At 51.1% G+C, this 21,377-nt stretch overlaps 1 protein-coding gene across 3 annotated transcripts in view; it reads right to left on the reverse strand.

The window, feature by feature from the left end:
* The window catches only part of RALY (RALY heterogeneous nuclear ribonucleoprotein), a 119,772-nt gene extending 99,761 nt beyond the window's left edge, over positions 1-20,011 (reverse strand). For 2 of the 3 annotated variants that reach the window (XM_069034142.1, XM_069034140.1), the window contains exon 1: positions 19,896-20,011. The gene's annotated coding sequence lies outside the window, so the exon portion shown is untranslated. The remainder of the gene's footprint in view (positions 1-19,895) is intronic. The other variant, XM_069034141.1, reaches the window with a different exon arrangement.
* Between the last annotated feature and the right edge of the window lie 1,366 nt (positions 20,012-21,377).

The raw sequence follows: 21,377 nt of genomic DNA on the forward strand, positions 1-21,377 counted from the left end.
CTTTCCCTGACATTCCCTTATTATCATAACCAAGCCTAATGAATGTAATTAAAGCTAGAAGTCTCTCAATTTCTTTCCTTTCTGAACAGGTTCCAATTATTCTTTTTTTATTCTGAAGCCCTGGAACAGAGCAGCAGCTGAAGTCACAACTCACACAAACAGAATTAGGAACAAAACCCCAGCCCGAGTAGCTGTTCCTCCAGGATTCCCAAACACACAGCCTCAGAGATTAGGGAAATGGTGGGGGTTTGTGCACAAAGCTACAAAAATAAAAGTTAAACGTTGTGTTGGGCCAAGAAGAAAGCAAATTCACCAAGGAATAGCTCTTTCTGTCTCTATTAGTTTCAGCAGGCTGTGGTGCTTCCCACAAGCCACTAATGCAGCCTAATTGGGAGGGAAGGGATGGAGCTCAGCAGCAGCTTAGCAAACTTTATCATTATTTTTCATGAGGTCCCAATTTTCCCTGCTGCCTTGGATTTGCTTTGCCTCTTTGTATTTTCCTGTCCTGTGCTTCATTTTCTTTCCTCTCTTCCTCCTCCTCCTCATCTCTCTGTTTGTTTTATCACAATCCCCAGGGCTGGCCACCGAAAAAGAACCTTCACAAGCCACTCACAGCCTGGCAGCAGCAAAGCTCCTGCTGTGCCCTGAGTGGAAGAGCAGGACAGCACATTCCTGCATCCCCCAGAGCTCCTCCATGGCCAGGGCATGGCCCAGGGCAAGGTTGGATAGGATATTAGGGAGGAATTCTTCCCTGGGAGGCCCTGGCACAGAGAAGCTGTGGCTGCCCTTGGATACCCTTGGAAGTGCCCAAGGCCAGGTTGGACAGGGCTTGGAGCAGCCTGGGACAGTGGAAGGTGTCCCTGCCCATGGTAGTGGTGGCACTGGAGGAGCTTTAAGGTCCCTTCCAACCCAACCCATTCCATGATTCCATGATCATCAGGGCCAGAGGCCCTGCTTCTACCAGCTACAGCCAAGGTTATGGAGGCTTTTTGGTGATCAGGATGAATCCAAACCAGCTGACAGCCTGGAAACACCAAGTTGCGCTCATGTGGTAGAACACACTCAAGAACTTTTCACCATAGGCTGTGAAACAGGTGGGCAAAGATTCTAGGGATACATTCCCTAGCAAGGATCAGAGAATCAGGGAATATCCTGAGCTGGGAGGGACCCACAGGATCACCCAGCCCAGCTCCCGGCCCTGCACAGACACCCCAACAACCCCACCCTGGGCATCCCTGGCAGCGCTGTCCAAACGCTCCTGGAGCTCTGGCAGCCTCGGGGCCGTGCCCATTCCCTGGGGAGCCTGGGCAGTGCCCAGCACCCTCTGGGGGAAGAACCCTTCTTTCCTGATACCCAGCCTGACCCTCCCCTGGCACAGCTAAGGGATGTAAGGACCCAAACCCCACTTCCACCCCTGTGCACCTCCCACCCAAAGGAAGCTGCTATTGATGATCTCCTCCTTAAGCTCTGAGAGGTCCATCCAGGTCCCTCCCTGGGTGGGTTCCAGCCTCCCCCAGCCCTGAGGACACAGCTCAGGAATTACACACTTCATCTTCTGTCATTCACTCCCCCAGAGGAAGCAAGGCTCCAAATTGAATTATCATAAAGAAATCAATTCCAGATCAAACCGCTGTGAAATTATAATTGCTTTAATGATCTGCAGGCTGGAATAGACAGGGCCCAGGGAAAGCATCATACACTTTCCCTCTACAGTTCATAAGGCTCCTGTAGGAATCAGCCTTTGTTCACAGGGAGCATTAGTGTTTTCTAATTATGTATTAATTTAATCTACTATTAATTTTCAATTATTGTTATTACACAGGAAGTTCCTTTTTCCCAAATGTGACTGCTGTGTAAGATGCTGAATTCCAAGCAGCTCTGGGGTGAGCTGACAGGCAGCTGCTTAGCCTTTAAAAAGGGAAAAAAACCCCTTCAACAACCAATTTTGATGAAGACATTCCAACCAAACAAAAATATATTAAAAAAAAAAAAAGACACGCACAAACCTTTCTGACTCATCTGAAAATGAGCAGCATTTTACCAGCAGCCTGTTTAGCCTACAGGCTTAAATCACTTAGGTACAGCATGTCTGTGGAGATTTTCATTAGAATTGACATTTTGACAACTGTAAAAAAACCCTACAACAACCCCACTCACAACATGACGGGTAGTTTAAAAATAATTATCAACCACAGGACAAAGGCACCCAGGGAAATGAAGTTTCACTGAAGTCTCTTCTTCCTAAAGATGATATTTAGAAAACAATCAACCACCCTTCCTTAATGAATTGAAGATGCAAAAATAGCTCTGGATTGTCAGCATTACACATGAGCAGAAGGGACAGGGCTGTGAGCAGAGCTGGCCTGGATGGGCAGCAGAAGTGTCTGGGAGCGTGGGGGGATTTAATTCTTGGATTTCACATTCCAGAGACTCTGATGGCACTGAGGATGGGCCCTCTCCATCATGGAAAACATCCAAGATGCCCAAGGGAAGAAGAAGCTCCTGAAAAACACAGAATATGTCAAACCTAACTGGCTTGATTTGTCCTGCCTTTTCCAGGGATGCTGGGGATGAGGCTTCCGAGAGGGAATGCAGAACGCCTGCTCCTGGACTTGGGGCCCGTCTGCCCTGGCTTGGCAGAAGATCCTCAAATTTTCCATAAACAGCTAGAATCCCATCCAAGAACCAGTAAACCAGGGAGAGACTCTCCAAAGGCTTCAATAGCTTTGGATCAGAGGGACTCACACACACTTGCAGTGCATACAAAACAAGGAATTAGAAAATCCTGCGAAATAAAGGCTTAGGAAGTGCCTTTGGCTCTGCTGGTCCAACAGCAGCGGGATGAGCCCATCAGAGGGGAGCTCATGGAGCACCCAAGTGACAAACAGAGCTCCTGCAGCAGCAGGACTGATCCTGCACAATCCCCAGGGAAGAGCTGACCCACAGCCCAGGCTTGGGCATCCCCCTGGGCACATGCCCTCTGTGAGGTCCCTGTGCCACCACTGAGCTGGGGTCAGCCTCCTACAACCCACTGAGGTGACAAAACCCTGTAGGTACAAAAATGCTGCTAGCAAGGATTTTCTTGTTATTTTCTAAGTCCGTGAGAGACTTTTCTCTCTCACAGAAGAGGTAGCAACAACCAAACACCTGCAGCCTTGAAAAGTCTTGTTTATGGTATAGTAGAAAAATATTCTGACAATGGATGCTTTAGGATTTTAGCCAATCACCCCCAAGGGGTGGCTGGTCCTTTGTCCAATTAGACTAAGAAGAAAAAAGTCTATAAAAGAGTTTGTAAAATAATTAAAGAAATCAATCTTGCTGCACAATTCCTGCCTGCTGGGTCTTCTCCTCCTCCTCCTCCCTATGGCTGTGGGACACGGTGATACACCCTAGGAACCAGGCTGGTGGTAATAAAACCCCACAGGCTTAGGGGCACAGGGAGCACCCCAAGGTCTGTGTCCAACTCCCTGAAATACATGGCTGAGCTCCCTGCAGGGAAACCTTCAGACAGGTCTGCAGAACACGAAGAATAGGAGAAACCCGAGATTTTTGCAGGAATAATGAAGTCTAAGGTTACTTCCTGAGGTCAAGAAGGTTTCTTTTGAGCCATGGGGTCCACATGTGCTGTCTGCCAATACTCCTGCCCTGTGAAAGCTCCATTTATCACAGAGCTCTGTTCTTCTATTATTGTGCATCAAAACAGCTGTAGTGAAACCAGAATTACTCCCTACTCGTACCAGAATATCAGCAAGCCAAGCTCAGCTCATGAGCTGCAAAAGTGTTCTGGCACCGAAAAGCTGCACACTGAATAAAATCTTCCTGATACAAGGAAATACCTTGTTCTGTGGAACATCCCTGGCATCTCCCAAGAGATCCCAGCATAAAGATCAGGAACTTGGCGAGTTTGGAAGACAAACTGGACTGACAGAAAGATAAAAGTCGTAACTCAGGACATCTTCAAAAATTAGGACCTCAGAGCCCCTGCCAGTGTCCTGAAGTGGCTCCAAGAGAGCTGGGGTGGGACTCTGGACAATGGCCTGGAATGACAGGACAAGGAGGAATGGCTTCCCACTGCCAGAGGGCAGGGATGGATGGGATATTGGGAAGGAATTGTTCTCTGTGAGGGCTGTGAGGCCCTGGCACAGGGTGCCCAGAGAAGCTGTGGCTGCCCCTGGATCCCTGGAAGTGCCCAAGGCCAGGCTGGACGGGGCTTGGAGCAGCCTGGGACAGTGGAAAGTGTCCCTGCCCATGGCAGGGGGTGGCACTGGATGGGCTTTAAGGTCCCTTCCAGCCCAAACCTTCTCACAGACAGCACACAGTGGAATTAAGCTGGAAGCAGGGATATGAGAGAGCCCAGGAAATGTGAGAAGACCTCACATTGGTCCTACAGAGACCAAGGGTGAGGATGTATCCCCCACAACACCCCAAGGCTCCTCAAACTCCAGTTATGAATTCTTTTACTATCTACCATAATCACTTTCCTGTGCTGCTTTTCCAAGTTCATTGCTGTAACAGTGAATGAGCAGACAGAAATAAAAAACACAACAGGGGAGCCACAAGGAACCCCAAGGATTTCATTGGCTTTTGGGGCCCAAATCAGAATATAATTTTAAAAAATAGTAAGAGAAAACTCCCATGCCTTCATCAGATCCAAAGGTGCAGCACAGCATTTTTGAAGAGACCATCAGGAAGCTGAAATTGCAGCCCAAGTCTCTCCAAACATGCACTACAAGGTCACCAGCTCCCACCACCTTCCAAGACTTGGCCGTGTTTATTATTGGGTTCCTGACACTTGGGGTTCCTGGGGTCAAGCAACATGAAAATCCTGAGGTTTTTGAGGTTTTTTCCCCCCTAAGCCTGCTGCTGGCCTTCCTGCTGAAATAGCTGCAAGAATAAATCTTGAAAACAACATCCCTGGAGGAGGCCAGGCAGCAAAAGGTAGAGAGGAAAGAAAAGGTGCAACACTCAACAAAATAATACAGAATTTGAAATCATGAGACCACTCATTGGGGAATATTTACCTTGGGACAGAAAAAGGTAACAAAAAAGTCACCATGAATGTAAGATGTGTACATGGAGAGCCAAAGTTTAATGAAAGGTATTTTACTCAGGGAATACCACAAGTAGGAATGGGGTTTGATTGAACTTTTTAGCTGGTTGTGCCAGGTTTTTACCCTGAAATAGCTGCAATTCCACCCAAGGGGAACGTGCAGTAGTGATGGGACAGTCCAGACGTGCAGGGCTCCTGCTTGAGGCTCATGCCCGACTCCTGACCCTCCCCAATTCCCCCACTCAGTCACCATGGAACCATCACGTTCCTCCCCCAGAAAGGGGCACAAAAGGTGACTTCTCCCATCTCCTGAGCCCCTTTCCAAAGGGGACAGGGTGCCACACAGAGCCACCAGCACTGACAGCTCCAGCCTGGGCTGGGGGAGCTCCCCACCATCCCTGCAACACAGGTAAATATGAAGTTTGAGCAAACTGCTTGGGCTGGCATGTTTTCTGCCTTCCTTTACACCAAGCAACTCATGCTAATCTGCAGCTAAATCCCACCATCCCAGAGGCACTGCTGACATCAGGCAGGAAATAATTCCCATTCCAAGGGACAAATCAGATCCCATTGACAAAATCCAGTGTCACATTTTTATTTAAAGGAGTCTCAGGCTCTGCTGAACAGGCAGGAGACACCTTGTTTGGAGCATTATTTCAAGGATGGCCAGATCTGAGCTGCCCACAGAGGAGCAGGCTGGTTTTGGCAGGGTCATGTTTTATACATGACCCAGCACTGCAGCTTCTGCAGCACACAGCTTTGAAGAGTTATTGTTTATGGATGGGGGATTTTAATAAACTGGAGCGAGTGGGTGACACAGGATTCCCAGCTCCTGTGTGGCATTCCCGGGTGATTTAAGATCAAAATAATCCGTGTGTGCATGGAGGCAAATCAAAGCACAGCCTTGGTGGCAGCAGAGGGACAGGCAGCACCTCCCAACTGGGCACCACAGACTCCTTTTTAACACCACAAGTTAATGGGGACAACCTCAGTGGAGTGCTGGAGACCCTGAAGTGCCTCCTGGACTCTGACCAGGGTGGTTTGCTACTGAATCAGCAACAAGGATGGACAAGGCTCCCTATGGAGAGGCACCCTATGGAAAAGCTCTCTAGGCAGGCAGGGTGTGCAGTCCAGCCCAAAGGCAGGCCCAAGGGCAGTTCCACCTCAGCTTTCCCCCCAGCCTCACCCTGCCTTGGACAACAAGCAGCCAGACAGAAAATTACTGCAGAAGGTGAATAAATTCCTCTTAGAACAGGACTGGAGGCACACAGGGTGGTGGCAGGGTCAGGGACAGAGTTTGGCAGACTTTTGACAACCCCAGGACCTCTGTGGCCGTTTTTTGCTCCCCCTGAGTTTTCACACTTGGTTGTCACAAAAATCATTCCAACAGCTCAGGCAGAGGACCGATTTCAGTCCAGTTCTAAGGAGGGAGAGAACAGCCAGGCTGCTGGGAGAAGCAGCCTGGCCCTGGAAGTAAATCCATCCCACAATTCCGAGAATGCAGAGCTCCTGCCTCCGGCTACGACACAAACATCACTTCCCTGGCACCACGGGAGCAGCTGTGCCCAGTCCCTGGGCTGGGAGAGGCTCTCTGGTTTTTGGGATCCTCGGGGCAGGATGGTGCCCACCACCCCAAGGGCAAGCACAGCTTGTGTCCACCACCACCACAGCACTGGTACCAGTATGGAACTGGCTGCATGTGCTCCTCTGGAGCCAGAGGAGGGCCCAGGGGACACCCACCAGAGCCAAGGAGAGAGACCCCCCAAGTGTCTGTGCCTTCCAAACACCTGAGCTTTGGTGTATTTGGCAAGTGAGACCTTCAACGTGTTTGCCAGGATAAAGCCAGCCCCAACAGCTGAAGAGTCAGTCCTTCACAAGGCCACTTGTCCATGGAGAGAGGTCCTGGTGAATGCAAAATCCCCTTTACCTCTGAACTTTCAGGAGGAAAAACCTCCTCAGAGCACTGCACTCGGCCTTAGCCCATCTTCTCCCACCTGAGTTCACATCAAATTAATAAAGGCCTTGATGAGCTGTTGGGAGGCTCAGCCAGGCTCACTCCCCTTGAGGCACAAACTTCCCCCAGTCCTTTCTCAAAAGGACTTTCTGCCATGAAGATGTTTGAGATTCATTGTTTTGGCCAAAGCAGCCATTTCACTTCTGCTGTGGATGCAGAGAACGGCACAGCATCCTTCCTTCCTCCCTCCCTTTTTTCATCGCTAAAAATAAGGAGTTTACACCCTGCTTTTAAAATCAAGTCTGGAGAAAACTGCAAAATGCCGAGTTCTTCTGTCTGCTTCACAAACAGAACAGCTGAGAGACCCCCAAAAGCTGAGGGGACTCCACTTGCGAGCTCACCAGAACCCAGAGCACAGCAAATTCACCTGCTGCTCTGCTCTCTGCCTCCACTTTAAACCCCCACTGTCCCCACTCCATCTCCTGCCCAAAACAAGCCCAGATTTCCTGGTGGGACTCCTGACTCACCAGCACATTTTCTTTTCAAAGGTCAAAACAAATGTGTTGTGGCAATAGGGATTTCATTAGTTTCCTCTTAGTTTCAGTTGATCAGCAGGAGTTGAAGAGATTGGTTGCACTCTGGAGCTTCCCTAACAAGGCACTCTTCATCTTATTTAGGAAGAAGGGAAGGAGCAGCCATGGGAAACGTCTCATCCCTGGATTTGCTGCTGAACACAGCAGCAGAGCAATTAGCAAGGTGGTCTCTGCAGCAGAGAGATCTGCACTGGGATGTCCTCACACATTTACACACCGAGGATCAGGACTGCAGCCGCAGTTCTCACACAACAGAACTGACAATCTTCAGTCACTCCAATTTCCCTTCAAGCACTCCAACATTGCTCGTTTCCATGAAACTTTGTGTGACTCTGAATTCCAGAGTCCACTTCCTCACACTGAAAGCCTACTCCAACCCAAGGGTAATGTTCCCAAATCCATGGATCAGTCATGACCAGATCAGTGCTCCACCTACCACCATTTACTGCTGCAGTCACCAGGAGCTGCTCACTGCCATTGTCCCAAGCTCCTGGGTGCTCATCCAGCTGCTTCAGGACACAACTTCACATCCCATTTGGAGTCTCCTGGAAAGCTGTTAACACTTGTAGACAATCCTTCTTTTGCTTGCAGATGCTGCTCAGTTTCAGAGGAGGAGGTGGCAGGTGGAGCCCTTCTTTCAGTTCAAATGTTTCTTGGTAAGACTTGTGGAGCAGACAGAACAACATTAATACTGGAAATATCTTCCACCCTGCCTGGGTTGCATAAGGACATCCACATATCCATCTTCATCTGCTCTGATCCCCCTCTGCCACTGCTCCAATCGTGGTCACTTCCAAGGTCATCTCAGCTAAGGAAAAGTAAGGTGGGCAGCAAAGCCAGCTCCCTGTTCAGATTTAAAATGAACCTTAGGTCCTCTGTTTATCTCTCTGTTTTTAGTGGATGTTCAGGAACACGTTTTCAAGTTCTCCCTCCAAAAAGCCCCTTCTGTGAGAAACAAAGTTCCTACATCGCCCACAGAACCTCAGGACTGAAGACAGAAGAAACCCCCAACATGCAGAAACCAGCCAGACTGGTTTAGGTCTCCTATGTCATGGGCTGGGATCAGACTGAGGAGATCAGAGGACCCTGATGAGGTAGATCAGCAGGAACAGTGCTCTTCATCCCTATTAGTCTCACCTCAGTGGAGCATCTCCCACAAGACCAAACACACCTGGATGTGAGACTGTGTCCATGAGCAAAGGGAGTTTCTCAACTAAAAGGTGTTGGATCAGGTCCCTAACTTGCTTCTGGGCATGACAGGTTGCCTGTTCCCAACTCATTTTCTCCTCCACCACTGCCAGAGTCAGAAGAGGTCAAGGAATCCCAGAACAGGATTGGCTGGGGGGGAAGAAAGAGGAGGGAGAGGCATTTGCATGTTAAGAAATACAGCAAGAGAAACACAGGCTGCAGAGATCAGGGAACAGGCTTTTTAGTGAGAGCAGAGCAAGAGGCAGCTGCTGGAAGCAGGGCAGGGAAGCATTTAGCATTTCCAGCTGCAAGGCTAATCTGATATGACACTGAATCAAGCCTGGATACGCAGCTCCGATAAATCTTTCATCAATAAAGCTCATTGTCACAAACCTGGAGCACACCAGGAAGGCAATAAACTTCACCTGCACACACAGCCCCTGGGGGGTCTTCCCTAAGGACATTTCTCATGGAGGCAGCATGTGAATTTTGTTATCCTCCCTCACTGGCTGCAGCGAGGAAACGCTGTCAAGTTCAGTCTTTGTAAAGAAGCAACTACACATCTGACCTACATAGAGTGCACAGATGTGAGTAGCCTCGCACAGCACGCCACAGATTATTTTTTTTTTAATGCAAAAAAAAAATTAAACACCACCTGCTTTGCCTGGGAATGTGCAGGAACAAAAGGCAGCTGTGCACAGGAGTGCTGCACCAGGATTCAGATGGGAACTCGGGAGCAGCACGTCCATCTTTTTTTGTTTAAATACACTTCTCAGGATTGCCCATCCCTGAAAGTATCCAAGGCCAGGTTGGACAGGGCTTGGAGCAACCTGGGAGAGTGGAAGGTGTCCCTGCCCATGGCAGGGGGAGGAATGGGATGATCATTAAGGTCTCTCCAACCCAAATCATTGCAGGATTCTCTGATTTTCAAGATTAGGACACAGCTTTTGTTCCCAGGACTGAAAGCCCTGCAACCTTGGGCAGGAGTGTGAAGGATTGACATCCATCCCCCACGGATCTTCACAGGATGATTAATGGCACAAGCACAGGGACAGAGCCCTGGGGCTGCTGAATCAGGGGACAACCACAGCTCTGCCAGCACTGCTGCAAAACCTCTTCTCTGGAAATAAGCTGCACACTCATGCAGCACCCAGGTGACCCGACAAAAGTCCAAGTCCATTAGGACAGGTTGGGGTCGGGCTCTTCTCTCAGGGAACAAGTGACGAGACAAGAGGAAGCAGCCTCAAGTTGTATCGGGGAAAATTTAGGTTGGAGATTAGGGAAAATTTCATCACTGAAAGGGTGGTCAAGCACTGGACAGGTTGCCCAGGGCAGTGGTGGAGTCCCCATCCCTGGAGGTGTTCAAAAACCACGTGGATGTGGCACTTGGGGACACGGGTTAGTGGCTGGTTAACCCATGGTGCTGGGTTAGCAGCTGGACTCGATGGTCTTAGAGGTCGTTTCCAACCTCAGGGATTCCGTAATTTTAGGTGTCTGTTACCTCCCAGAGTTTAACCCTGAGACAAAAAAAAGAGGAAGAGCAGTCGATGCAGCAATAGCAAACAGGTGCTGCGGGCAGATTTGCCAAGGAAGGTGCTCAGAGCAGGGCCAGCTCCTCACAGGCCAACACTAAGCCCGGCAAACACGGCTGCTATGCAGCTGCAGCGAGCTAAACCCCACATGCCAGGCATTCCCTGAAGTCCAGGCCCTCTGAGAAAATCAGCTGTGACAGGGCAAAGCCCCAGGAATGGGGTGGGAATGGCCGGGAGCAGCAGCGCCTGGGCTCGGGCACCCTGCACCTCGCTGGGGCTGCTGAGGGATCTGCAGGCAGGGGCTGGGGGAGCCCAGGCCTGGCTTTGTTCCCAGCTCTGCTGCTGCCCAAGGTCAGGCCAAGTCACATGCCCTCCTACCTGCTGTATATTTAGAGCATCAACGCCAGAGCCACGACTGCTTCTCACCAAGCCCAGAGCTTCAGATACCACCCTGCTGCAAGGGGAAATGTCAGCACTGGCTACCAAGTCCTTATTTGTTTAAATTTTTTTTTTTTTCAGGAACGGAGCAAAAAGCGACTCTAGAGGGTGGGAAGCCTTATCAACACCTCCTGGTTGCCTTTATTCTCCCTAGAAAACTTTGAGCAAGCAAAATTCAAGGGATGAACAAGAATTCAAGGAAGTGATCACAGCACCAAGCCTGCCAGAGGCTCAGGGGGTACTTGGACAATGCTCTCAGGCACAGGGTGGGATAGTTGGAGTGTCCTTTGCAGGGCCAGGAGTTGGACTCAATCCTTGTGGGTCCCTTTCAGTTCAGAGTATTTCATATTTCTAATAAACTAAATTAATTGGTTTGCATTAATTTGATCAGCTGGTCTATTAGCTAGAGATTCCTCTTGCTCACAACTGTGAGAGTCAGAGTAAAATAAGAAGTTGACGAACTTCAGGGTGAGAAAAAAATATAAAATCCAAACTTACTGCCTGATTTAACCTGGAAATTTATAAAGCAGCCACTGGCAGCACAAGTCCCAGCTCCCTGCACCTCAGCTGCATCAGCCTGTTTGGGACCAACAGGGACAACAATTCCAGCATGGGCTGAGGGCATCTACTTCCAAAGGCATCAGCTTCCAAAACCAGTTTCTTTTAACAATAACTCAGTGGCTCAAAAGGCTGTTTGCCATCACTGCACAAAGCTTTCTCTCTCACATCACTGTCACATTACTGCAGAGATGCTCAGGAATGCTCTCCTTCTGTTACAACCCAGGAAAGAAATCAAAATTCACTATATTTATAAGGCTGCTGGGCTGCTTTGCCCAACTGCATTTTGCCTCAAGATATGGCACCTGCCCAGCCTGAGCAGCCTGTTAAAGTGGTTCATCCTCTTTTTGGGGACTTGTAGAGAAAAGGCTTTGTGTAAACATGCAATATTTACTCCCCAACATGCTGTAGTTTGGCAAGACAGCTGTGCAGACTTGGGGCAAGCCATAAATTACTCACATCACTGAGTGGGTAAAAGCCTCAGACTTGCTGAGCCAGAATCCCCTGCACCAATGCCTCACAACAAATTATAAAATATAGATGTTTATGCTACATATAAAGTTTTCCCCCTCTTGCAAACAAGGCATTGAAAAGGCAGAGCATCAGCATACAGAAGGGATTGGGGATATGGAATCTGCAAATTGAACTGCAGGAGACTGGAATGAGATGAGCTTTAAGGCCCTTTCCGACCCAAACCAGTCTGTGACTCTGTGATATGATAAATGATAATAAAATTAATGAATGCAGAGACCAGCCTGGATCACGAACTCACACACAGCTCAGGCTGCTGCATCCCCCTTCACTGAGCCAAACTCCTCATGCCAAGCCCTCCAGGACCTCCTCTCACCAGTATTTTGGGGCATGCACCAGGAATAAGGGTGATTGTGCATCTAAATAACCTGCTCCCTTCCAGGTCTGCTTGGGAAGGAGGCTGCTGTGACCTGTTACCATCAAAGCGTTAACACCACCCCACAAAGAACTGTGTCTGCATAAAGGAGCATCAGAAACCTGCTCCAAATGATTGATTAAACCTTCCTGCCTGTTCAGCTGTAGCTCTGGGCTTTTCCATGCTGAATTAACCACCTCTGCTGTCTGCTGCCTGTTTGACACAGAATAAATGTTCTGCTGTTAGTGAGTACTTTTTCCCCCAGATCTCAGTACTCAAATGGCAAAGGAAGAGATCCAAAGTTTCTTTTCCAAACTCCCCTGCCAGGGATCAGCTCACCTCTGCATCCCATGCTTTGCATGGCATCACCCCATGGAGCCCCCCAGCCCTTCCCTAGGGAGCAGCAAGAAGAAAGATCCCACTGCTGCAGTAAAGGGAGAAAAAAAATCATCTTTAAAACAGGATCCTGCTCCCCAAATGGAACACTGAGAGATTCTCCCTCAAAATTAAGTTGCACTTTGGCTTTTATCTTTCCTGGAATCCCTGCTGCTTTGCAGATTGGGCTGGAAGATGAATCCAGGAGAACTGGGCGAAAACCTGGGAGCAGCTGATTTATACTTTGGCTGAAAGAGCTTTAATTCTCCCAGCCCATACACACAGCCCGTTCATTTGGAGGGAAAGAGGTAATTTAAAATATCTTTCCTAATGTATGCTGGCAGAACAAAGATGAAGGCCTGTAAGAGATGATCAATGTTTAAGCCCATCTTCAAAGCGATTTGGGGAGCTGCTGAAGATAAACAAGCAATTGGGGCCCAGGAGCCAGGCTAAAAGCTGACAGAGAAATTGCTTTTTTCCAAGGCAAACAGAAGGCAAAGAATGGCTCAGTTCAGAGAGGCTGTGCTCACTCCCTCGTAATATGAGCAGGGTGAGAGACCAAATTTAATTTCTTCCTCACAACAACGTTAATTAAAATCATCTAAGCCCTCCCTGCCTCTCTCCTGCCACGAGGTGTGGTTGTGCTCACAGGAGGTATCAGCAAACTTGGCCTTATTACCGTGGCCTCCCTGGAAATGCTGTTTATGCTGCAGTCTAATGGCTGGGGAGCCCAGCTGCAGGGAAGCACTCGGCTCCTCATTAACAGGAGAACACACAAATCCCACCTTTGATGTGCAGCAGTGGCAGCAGCCACTCCCCAAGCACTGGAGATGCTCCACGGCATCACCTGCACAGCATTTCCTGCCAGGGGAACTTCCCATGGGGTGTTTCTCCTCACCCTCACCTGTGCCCTGAGGGTGCCAAGGTGCCACCAGAGATACAGGATGGACACTGGTTGCGGGATGTGAGCTGCACCAAGGGTTTTTCATCATAAACAGAAACTTCAGAGCCAGTTCCTTGACCCTGAACAAGGGCCTGGAGGGACAGGACACAGGGAATGGCTTCCCACTGCCACAGGGCAGGGTTAGATGGGATATTGGGCAGGAATTGTTCCCTGTGAGGGTGGGGAGGCCCTGGCACAGGGTGCCCAGAGAAGCTGTGGCTGCCCCTGGATCCCTGGCAGTGTCCAAGGCCAGGCTGGACAGGGCTTGGAGCAGCCTGGGACAGTGGGAGGTGTCCCTGCCCATGGCAGGGGGTGGCACTGGATGGAGCTTTAAGGTCCCTTCCAACCCAAACGATTCTGGGATTCTCTCAGAGCCATCACAGAGATGGGCGACGTTTTACTGGCCTCTTGAAATGTGTGAGCATAAGAGCTGCATGCTTTGGAGCAAAAGTTAAAAATTATAAATAAAATAAGTTTAAATTACTAGAAGAGCTCAAGAGGATTTCTGCAGTGCTTAACAGCTTTTACCAACTCCAGAAGGAGCTTCGGGAGCGGTAAGAGCTCCAAGCATTGCAGATTGCTGCAGCACCAACAAAAACACCTGTTTGACAGCAGATACAGCTCCAGGGACAGGAACCAGGAGCTGCTGAACCATCAAACTCCCCCAGTGCTGCCCCTCAGCAGGAACACAGCTCAGAGCTCAGGCCAGGCAGCACCATCAGCTCTGCAAGGTCTGTCCCACAGCAACCACGGAGATTTTTCTAGATTTGAAAAAAAACAACTATATTTGAGCACCAGCCACCTGCAGTCATCTACACAGGGGCCACATCCTGGGCCAGAAGAGTCACCTTGAAGTCCTGGCAAGCGTAGGATGTCACTGAAGGCCACGTGAAAGGCAACCGTGAACACGGAGGGCACTGACGCGGTTGCCAGTGACACAACAGCCACAGCCAAAGCCCCCCCCGTGCAGGGGAACTGCCCCCAGTGCTCCCCACATCCTTCCAAAGGAACCTTTTCCCTCACAAATGCTCCCAAGACAGTTTTCCAAAAGAAAGTTTGCTAAAGACAGAAGGGCAGCACAAGATTTACACTAATAAAGACATCAAGAGCCTTGGCAGGGGAGATGTGCATCCACCTCCTCTGTCCACTCTGTGACCTTTGCCAGCCTATCAGAACTCGGGAATTCACACATTAAAACGAGCAGCAGTGGTTCCAGAACAAGTGTCCATTGCCCATCTTCCCCTCAACACCTTATCTTGCAGCAATTGTGTTTCAGTGCCGGCAGGCAGAGCCCCAGGGGAAGGATGCTGTCCCTCCAGGGAAGGTGGCACAAAGCAGGAGCCACCGGGAACTCCGATCCAGCAGGAGAGGGAGCTGCACTGCCTCAGTTGTTACTCTGCTCACACATTTAACCCGGCCATGCTTATTCTGCCTGTCGTAGCAACCCGAAAATGAGCTCACATTCATTCCCAGCGTGGCTGTATTTGTTGAAATGTAAGCTGCTTGCAAAAGCATCAGATAAAGCCGTGGCACTTCTCAGCTCCTTTTGTCTGGTACCATCCCCACATGGAGGTGATGCTGCAGATATCACCTGGCAGTCACTGAATTCACACAGACATAGCCCAGAGGTGCCCATCTATTTACCTCCTTCTTGGTAGAAAAAAAACCCCAGCAACCTGGCATTATGTTTTCTATTTTAAAACCAGATATTTTGGAACAAATTAAAAAAAAAAAAAAAAGAACAGTTGTGCAACATCACTGGCAAAGTCTGTGCATGTTCAGTAAAGGAAATTCTCTGCTGCAGGTGCAGGGATGCTCCTGGAACAGAGCTCGGCATCCTGCTGGGCACATCCTGCCAGGCAGCTCTGGCAACAGAGGGGAAGGAAAAGCCCAGAAGCCCTGAAATCAGCTGGGGACCTTCCCTGCAAAGGCAGGGCCAAGTCTTGCCTCAGATCGCCAGCACCACTTGCTCTATACATTTGCAACACATTCTCAAGGCTCGCTTTAAAACAATAATAAAGTATTAGGATTATGAGGGTGCCAGGGTGAGAACTGCAGGATCCAGCTGCTCCAAAAGCTGCAGCTCAGGAGGTGCCCCTGGAGAGGGTCCATCCAGTCCCACATCTCTTTGTGCTGGGCAAGCCAAGAGCCCTCAGTGAGCAGGACAAACGGCATTGTTTGGGTGTTATACAAGAGCCAAAAGGATGACTCAGGCTGCCCTTATAGCCCTTCCCTGGCTACCCAGAGCCAGGGCTAAGGAATCAGCTGCTCCCAGGGAGAGGAGGGCTCCAGGGACACGTCCTGCCCAGGTGAGACAGCCCTGGCACTGCTCGTGCAGCCAGAGCTGCTTTCAGACAGTCACATTTTCAGACAAAACCTACTGTCGTTTCCTTCAAGAACAAGAAGTCATTACAATACTCGCAGGATTTCACCTTTCTCTAGCAGGGAGTGTCTCGCTGGGACCTCACAGCACTCCAGATTGCAGGCAGCACACTTTTCCACATCCATGCTCCAGCATCATCTGTTACATCCTGCACAATATTCCCCCAGCTCAGGCTCCACAGGAGCAGCTCCTCTTGTTTGCCCACAGCCTGGCAACACCAGGATCCTCTTTCTGATTGTTTCAGGCTGCAAGTAACATGAGAAGCCCCAAGAAAAGCTTTGGATTCACGATGTGTGTGCAGGCTGGTCTCTGTGAAAGGAAACAGTCTTTGCTCACGGTTGGAAGCCTTGGCTTTGGTATTTCCAACATCTCAAATACTAAACCAGACACAGACAGATGTTAATTCTGCAGAGCACCCATCTAAGTCAACTCCTGCCTGGTATCACCTCAATTCTGCCTTTTATAAAGCACTTCCCATGCATTTTCTATTGGAGATGGAGCTGGCAGACACCTGACCTTCTCATTAAATGCACGCTTTCAGGTGACACCCCCCGGCTACTATTACTCACTGGAATTAAACAGGTACACCAGGACTGGTGGCAAAAATAAAAATAGACCCAGCTCTCGGCACGCCAGGGAAGGCAGCAGCATTCTGTGCACAACAGCAAAATCAACTTAATCACAAATGACAACTTCTGAAAGCCTTTACTTTGGCTTCATCCTTGGCATTTTTCTAGGCCAGCTTGAAAACAAAAGCTTTGTCTTCTTAAAATGCAATTGCCTGAGGCACCTCTAAAAAAAGTGACATAACTCAGGTTTGAAAAATGCCTCCTGGGTTTCAGATCCTCCTAAGAGCCTCTTTACTATTCAGCTTGATTGAGATTACCCAGATCAGCATGAACTCTGCAGATTTAGCCCCAGCTACCAGCACAGGTATAAAACCCACACATTTAGGATTATTTTTTTAAACTATATGATTAAAGCTCTACAGTTATAAAAAAGGAACTTGTTATTGATCTGAATGGTTGCTCCCTCCCTTTTCTCCAGCAGGTTTATAAACACTCTCTGATGACAGTTTATTCTGAATTTCACTCTGTTCAGCTTATTCCAGTTTTTTTTTTTTTTCCCCAGCCTGTTTTTCTTGCTGGGTATTTTCAACCTTTCCATCACAAACCTCAAGCTGTGAGAAGAATGAGCAACTTGTTTTGGAATCAAAATTTGAGCCTAAAATTTGATTCTTGTTTCTTCTCCCCTGCACAAACCTTTTTTATTTCAGTAATTTTACAAGCAGTGACTTGGTGCTTCTGCAAATCCAGGAGCACAGCCCTGTGCCAGCAACTTAATGGGAGGGGGCAAGGAAGGAAAAGGTGCAATTCTCCAAGACAGACACAGCTACTTGCAACGCCTATAATTAACACCTTGGATAAATCCACAGTACCTTTAGCATATCACAGATTTTTATATCCATAGGCTGTTTTTTTTGAGCAGATACAAGTTTACTGCTAGGTCTGAAAACTCCTTATGCAACCAGCAGTAAAGAACTCAAATCAAAAGGAGTTTTGTTGCTTTTATTGAATAATTTGGGACAAGGAGAGCTGAAAGCTCTCTTGGTGATGGGAACACGTTAAGTCTTTTTCTGAATGATCAAGTCCCATCACTTATTCCACACAAACTGTTCTCTGTCAAGAGCTTTAATCCTCTCTTTTCAATCCCTAAATAAAACATCCTCCCCAAACTCACTGCCTATTATCTGCCTTTTCTAAAGAAAGTGGTTCTTAAGAGACACACCTTCTGCTTTGCCGCTCCCCTGAAATCCATCTCCAATATTAGCCTGACAGAAGTGAAACAGCAGCAATCCTCCCCGGCACAGCGAGCTGGACGAGTGTCTGAACACCCCCCCCTCCTGAAGGAAGCTCTCACACGCGGCTGAAAACAAGTCACAAAAAGGCTTCCAGGAACGGGAGCAATACACCTTGTGACAAGCTGTCACCCACAGCAGGCAGCCCAGAAAGGGTGCTGCAGGGTCACCCACTGGAGGGTTCTGCTCGTGGCACAGGCTCCTCAGCTCCTTGACAACAGCAGTCCTTCCCTTTCCACGCCATCCCTGCAGGCTCCTCATCCCGGAGCTCACTTAGAAACCAGGCTCCTTCCCTGTCCTTTAGAAGAAAACAATGCCAAGCGCCCAAATCCCAACAAACAGGAGAATAAAGGAGAGGGCAAAATGAAAGGGAAAGCACCGTCTCCCACTTAACTGCTAAAGGGAGACCAAGAGCGGAGGCACCTGTGGAAGAGCTCAGCCTTCCTCCCCGCAGCAGGGACGATCCGGAGGTACCGTGACTCAGCCCAGCCCAGCCCTCCCTGGCTGATGACACGGCCAAGGAAAACAGGCTCAGCCAGGGTGCTGAGATCCAGGGCAAATGCCAAGGGCTGGTGCTGCCCCTGCCAGCTCGGGAAGGGCCGGCAGCAGCGGCCGACCCGTGCTGCCACCCCGGTGCCTCCCTGCCCGGCCAGCGCTGGCACCAGCCATCAGTCACCACACCAGATCTACTGGTGGGGGAAAGACAACTAGTTCCTCAAATGAAATAAGAAAGGGTCTTTTCTTCTGGCCTTGAAAGTCAGCTCAAACCAGTCGTGATGCCACTGACTTCTGTCTCCTCAAAAGCCTGAGCTCCCGGAGACCTGAGCAGCCGCTGGAGTGTGGGAAGGCTCCGGAGCTCCAGAGTAGCATGGGCTGGTTCCCAGCCCTTCCCCACGCCAAAACCATGGGAGAATTATACTCAGAAGTGGTGGAATCACCATCTCTGTAGGGATTTAAAAGAGGTGTAGAAGTGGCACTTGGGGACATGGGTTAGTGGTGGGCTTGGCAGTGCTGGGTTAATGGCTGGACTCTAAGATGTTAGCGGGCTCTTCCAACCTAAATAATTCTAAGATTCTGGGATTATGTGCAGAAGCACTGCAGCAAGCACAACTGCGATGGGTCGTTCCTGCAGGTGGGCTCTTGCTCTTCGGGAGCAAGTCAGGAAAATAAAGGTGCACATCCACCCTGTTCTCCATCCCGGCAATTTGTGTCTCAGCCGTCTGGGCTGTCTCACGAAGGAATCATCAGCCGTCGGACACCCTTCCAAAGGCACGGCCAGATCTGACTGTTTCACACCCACCAGAGCTGCTCTGGAGTAAGACATGGAGTTTTATACATCACCTCATATCTATGGAATTATTAAGGTTGGAAGAGATCTCCAAAATCATCAAATTCCTACCTCTGACCAAGTCCCCGCATGCTCACTAAACCATACGGCCGAGTACCACATCTGCTCGTTTTTACCATTCCCAAGGATGCTGACTCCACCGCTTCCCTGGGGAGCCTGTTCCCAAACACAACTCCCGACAGAAATCAGCAGCCCCAACATAATCGCGACAGAGAAGGCTCCGAAGGCTCCGGCACCGCGCGCTGCTGCCCGCAGGGCTCCGCACGGGCCCGCGGCGAGCGGGGCGGCTCAGCGCCGGTCGGGCTCGATATTCCGCCTGTTTTCTCGCTACGAAACCGCTCCCGGCCGCCCGGGGCCCCTCTGGCACAGCAGTCGAGCATCTCCGGTTTGCAGGAGGCACAAAGTACCCTGCGATCGCGCGGTCACACCGCGGACATCCCTCCCAAGTGTCCGGCACCCGCGGAGGGCTTCAGCCCCGGAGCCATCGCCAGCCCCGGCGGGGTCGGACCCACCCGGCAGCCGCTTCCAGGCACGGCGCTTCCCCATCCCGCGGGCGCCGGCATCTCCCCTTCCCGTTAAACGGTGAAAACGTGCATCAGGGGTGGAAAAACCTAACCGCAAACAAGAAAACCGGCGGGGAAAGCGAAGATTGAAAGGAGGAAAAAGAAAAATAATAAACCGGCACTAAGTCACTGGCAGGGGGACCCGCGCTGCCAGCACGGACCGCACGCTCCGGCTGGCGGGAGCGGCCCCCCGGAGCAGCCCGGGGGAAGGGGCGGCGGCACTCACCGGGCAGGTCGGTGCCGGGCAGGTCGGTGCCGGGCAGGTCGGTGCCGGGCAGGTCGGTGCCGTGCGGACGGAGGGCCAGGCCCGTCCCGTCCCGCCTCGCCCGCGGGAGCCGCCGGCTCAGTGCTGCGCACCGCCCCGCGCCGCGGCTCCTTCCCGCCGACCGTACCACGGCTCCGCGCCGGGGGGGACACGCGCGCCGCGGAGAGGCCACCCCGCCGCTCGCCGCCCGGCCTCGCTGCCGCTGCGGCGCGGCCCGCACCGATTCCACCTTACGAGGCTGTGCCGGGCAGGGCCGCGCCGCCGGGGCTCGGCCCGGGGCAGAGCCTCTCGCCCCGCACCGCCCGCTCCCTCCCGCTCGGCTGCCCGAGCGGTGGAAGAGTCCAGAGCGGGGCGGGCGCGGGCGGGGCCGGCGCGCGGGGCCGCTCCGGGCGCGGGTCCCGGTGTGGGACCGGCGGGGCGGCCGCGGCGGGGCCGGGCTGCTCTCGGCGGTCCCGGTGTTGGCGGGTGGGTCCCGGCCCCGCCGCACGGCCCGGGAGCTGCAGAGCAGCTGCTCCCAGCGCTCGCACCGGCACCGCTCGCTCTTTGCCTACACCCGGTTCACCGGAGCCGCAGCCGAAGTTCGCACCCGCGGCGTCCCCGCTGAGCGCGGGGCGGAGCGCGGCCGCTCTGCCCCGGGGGCTGTCGCTAGCAGAGCGGTGCTCAGCTCGGCTGCTCCATTCTGTGTCCGCCTGCTCCTGGCACTCACCGGGAAGAAAACGGCTCTCTTGGGAAAATGATGATTCCTGACCGAAATGAACGTCCGGCATCCCGTCACTGTCCGAACGCTGAGGGCCCCGGCGCTAGAGGGACAGGCACACGCGGGGGTGTGCGGGGAACAGCGCCGGCGGTGCTGGGGACGGCATCAGCTGGAGGTGGCACACGGGTTCCACAGGCTCCCGCCGTGGGCTCCCCGCTCACGGGAGAGGTGTTCAGGTCACAGCGATGCAAATAACAGCCTGTTAGAGGAGGGCAAGGGCTCACCAGCAGGAGCGACCCATCACAGAGGCATAAATCGTAGAATCGCCATCAAGTCCAGCCATTATCCTAGCACTGCCAAACCCACCACTAACCCATGTCCCCAAGTGCCACATCCTCACAGCTTTTAAATGCTTGCATTGATGGTGACTCCCCCCACTGCCCTGGGCAGCCATGCCAGGGCTGGATAACCCTTTCAGTGAAGAAATTTATTCCTGTTACATACCTGGGATAGTGCCGCAGCACAAATTGACGCTCACAGCAAATCCCCCTGAAGTTTTCCCCACTGATCCCAAGAGAATTATATTCGTATTTAAGTGATCAGTTGCACAAAACTACCCAACATAGTGTTGATTCCTGATGGGACTGGTGGGAGTGTTGAGGTGCTCAGAAGATACCTCTGAAGGTTGGGTAAAGACCCCTTAGTAAGGTGAACTCTCCTGCCAACATCAAGACCTCTCTGGCTGT

The sequence above is a fragment of the Aphelocoma coerulescens genome, chromosome 20 (genome assembly GCF_041296385.1).
Source record: "Aphelocoma coerulescens isolate FSJ_1873_10779 chromosome 20, UR_Acoe_1.0, whole genome shotgun sequence".
In the NCBI taxonomy this organism is placed as follows: domain Eukaryota; kingdom Metazoa; phylum Chordata; class Aves; order Passeriformes; family Corvidae; genus Aphelocoma; species Aphelocoma coerulescens.